Source organism: Chiloscyllium plagiosum, unplaced genomic scaffold (genome assembly GCF_037043375.1).
Source record: "Chiloscyllium plagiosum isolate Xiang-an unplaced genomic scaffold, Cpla_swu_hap1 HiC_scaffold_24, whole genome shotgun sequence".
NCBI lineage: Eukaryota > Metazoa > Chordata > Chondrichthyes > Orectolobiformes > Hemiscylliidae > Chiloscyllium > Chiloscyllium plagiosum.
The window spans coordinates 66,765,231-66,768,897 of NW_028270162.1; positions in this window are offsets into that span (position 1 = coordinate 66,765,231).

Sequence of the window (3,667 nt, forward strand, 5' to 3'; positions counted from 1 at the left end):
CATCCATTACCCCAGGTCCTTCAGCCACTATACATCTGGGAGATTGCTTGTGTCTTCCCAGTGAAGACAGATCCAAAGTACCTATTCAACTCTTCTGCTATTTCCTTGTTCTCCATAATAAATTCGCCTGTTTCTGTCTTCAAGGGCCCAATTTTAGTTTTAACCTTTTTTTTTCTTTTCACAAACCTAAAAAAGCTTTTACTATTCTCCTTTATATTTTTGGCCAGTTTGCCTTTGTACCTCATTTTTTCTCTGCCTATTGCCTTTTTTAGTTATCCTCTGTTGCTCTTTAAAAGCTTCCTAGTCCTCCGGCTTCCCAATCATCTTTGCTATGCTATATTTATTTTCTTTTTTTTTCCAGTTCTTAACTTCCCTCATCAGCCACGGCCGCCACGGCCGCCCCTGCCTCCTGTCAGGGTCTTTCTTCCTCTTTGGAATGAACTGATCCTGCACCTCCTGCATTATATCCAGAAATACCTGCCATTGGTGTTCCACTGCTATCCCTGCTAGGGTATTGAACCATTGAGCTCCTCCCTAAGAGCTCCATAGTTCCCTTTGTTTGACTGCAATACTGACACTTCCGATTCTCCCTTCTTCCTCTCAAATTGCAGATTAAAACTTACCATATTATGGTCACTACCTCCTAATGGCTCCTTTACTTTGAGGTCCCTGATCAAATCCAGTTTGTTGCACAACACCAGATCCAGAATTGCCTTCTCCCTGGTAGGCTCCACTACAAGCTGTTATAAGAATCTATCTTGGAGGCACTCCACAAGCGCCCTTTCTTGGTGTCCAGTACTATCCTGATTCTCCCATTCTACCTGCATGTCGAAATCCCCCACATAACTTTGCAACAGGCCAATTTCAACTCCTTATTCAATTTACACCCTACATCCAGACTACTGTTTGGGGGCCTGCAGCTAACTCCCATTAGGGTGTTTCTACCCTGACAATTTCTCAGCTCTATCCAGACTGACTCTACAACTCCTTATTCTATACCCCACCCCCTCGCAAGGGGCTGAATATCATTCCTCACTAATGGGGCCACCCCTCTGCCCATTAGTCTGACCTCTCGATAGCACATATAGCCTTGAATATTCATTTCCCAGGCCCTGGCCTCTTGAAGCCACATCTCAGCTATCCCCACAACGTCGGACCTGCCAATTTCCAACTGAGCCTCAAACTCTCCCATCTTATTTCTTATGCTTCGTGCATTCATACATAATAGTTTTAATTTGTTACTCCCCTCATCCTTCCTATCAACCCCTATTTCACTTGACCATACTGTATGATCCCTTCTTGAGTTTTCTGCTCAGTTGATTCTGTCGTCTTTGTGTTATTCTCACTTTCCCTTTAACTTCCTTCTTGAATTTCCAGCTTGTCCCCCCCTCCCACTACTGAGTTTAAACACATCTGGGTTGTAGTGGCAAACCTGCCTGCCAGAATGCTGGTCCCCCACCTATTAAGGTGCAACCTGTCCCTCTTGTATCATGTATCCTTACTGCAAAACATACCCCAGTGATCCACATAGTGCTGGGGCTTGAAGCAGCACTTACATATCCGATAGTGCTGGGGCTTGAAGCAGCACTTACATATCCAATAGTGCTGGGGTTTGAAGTGAGTTTACCAATTGCTTGGTTTGTTTCCCTTTGGCCCGAGCTGCCTCCTGTTCACCATGGGGGTGGGGGGTGGGAGAGCGGTGTATGATTCCTCTGCCCATCCATCTCCCATCAGGATGGTCTAAAGGTTCTCTGCTTCTGCCTCAGAAAGAGTCCCCATCCCCCACCGTTCCCATCGACCAGGCTCAGCTCATTTGGAACCGTTTCCCTTTCACTGGCCTCACTTTCTCCAAGTCAAAGGGCTACTTCTGGCTACCTGCAAGGGTCCCAGTGTATCTGTGTCTTTATGGGGAAGGTGGAATAGTTCTTAGTCGAGTCCTATTTAGCTCTTTCTCCAACCTGTTGGTGATGCAATTGCTGCTATTCCTGCTCTCGCCAGAATTAGAGGAAAAATATATTAATTTGTTTCCTATTTCTATCTTTCCCTCGAGGCCACATTTCTGACTTTTCCCTTCCTTGGCCTCTCTGTTTCCATTTCTGGGGAAAGGCTGTACATCAATATCCATTCCAAACACACGGACTCCCACAGTAACCTGGAATACACTTCCTCACATCCTGACTCCTGTAAGGATTCCATTCCATTCTCCCTGTGACTCCATCTTCAGCTGTTCTGGTGATGTCACCTTCCACCCCCTCATTTCCTCTCAGGGACATGGCCGGATCTATAAAGGAGGTGAAATTAAGGATCTCAGATGTTTTCACTTGGAACCAGAAAACTTGAGGGAATTTGCTCATTTTTCATAAAAGAACAGGGGGAATACTTCTCCAGATAAAGAACATTCACTCCCCTGTTATTGCAGCCTTTTGCATTTCCAGTAAGGCAATGCATTTTCTTCATGGACAGTGAACGTCATGGTGTTCATGGAACAGATTTCGGGAATAGTCCTCATTTACTGAGCAGCTCCCCTAGGATGAGGATCAGCAAAGAAAATCAAGTCTGAAGACTTTAATGTAATGTTTGTGATGAAACTGAACATTTTACTGGAATCTACACATATTCAGCAATTATAAAGAAGTTATATCTAATATTTAGGAAGTAAAGTTTGTTGAAAGGACAAATATATTAAATCTTCAAAGATTTCTTTTCCTCAGACAAATTGTCAGGAGCATTGATCTGTCATGTGAAAACAAATCTGTGGTGAATTCCATGGAATATCACATCACAATACATCCCAAACATTTCAGTGATTTTATTTTATATGAAGGTCCTCCTTGCTATCTCTTCTCTCTCCCTCTTACAACAAACCTGCTGACCATCATCATTCTCTCCAATGGAAAGTGTGGACATTCCAAATGTATCTCAGTGTACATTTTCTCCATGGCAACTGCACATTTCCTGGTCCTTTTTTCGGTATTGTATCACGTTTTGAGATATCACATTCCAGATTCATTTCTGTCCTACGCTGCAGTTTGTAAAGTCACCCTGTGTTTTATTCCTGCCACATTGGATATGTCAGTCTTGTTGACTGTCTTCTTTACAATTGACCGTTTTGTAACTATCTGTTGTCAGATATTTAAAACAGACTATTGCACAGTGCGAACTGCTGCTCTGATGATGACAGCATTCCCTGCCCTGATTGCTTTACAGAACACATCCTGCTGGTTTCCATATGACCCTGGCTGAATAATTTCCAACGTTGCCTGGGGCTGTCACTCCAATGTGACCTTTTACACATCAACTGCAAGTGAGGCAACCTCCTGGGTGAAAAGGATTTCAGTTGCATGGCTGCCTTTCTGTTTGAGATTACTGTTTAACTCTTTAACAATCCGGTGTATTTTAGTGGACAGCAGAGTCTGCAGGGGATTGTGGGATCTCAGCAATGAGAACAGCACCGACACAGAGATGAAACTCAGTAGGAAATCCATAGTTTTACTGTACAGTCTATCAGACAGTTTTGTCCTTTTGTGGCTTACAGCCATCATTAACTTTTTAACCAGTAAAATGACAGTGACAGTACATGACCGAGGTGTTTATACAGCTCCAACATACATCGCCACTGATACTGGGGACATTCTAATGTATTTGAGTTTCTGCACAAACACATGCA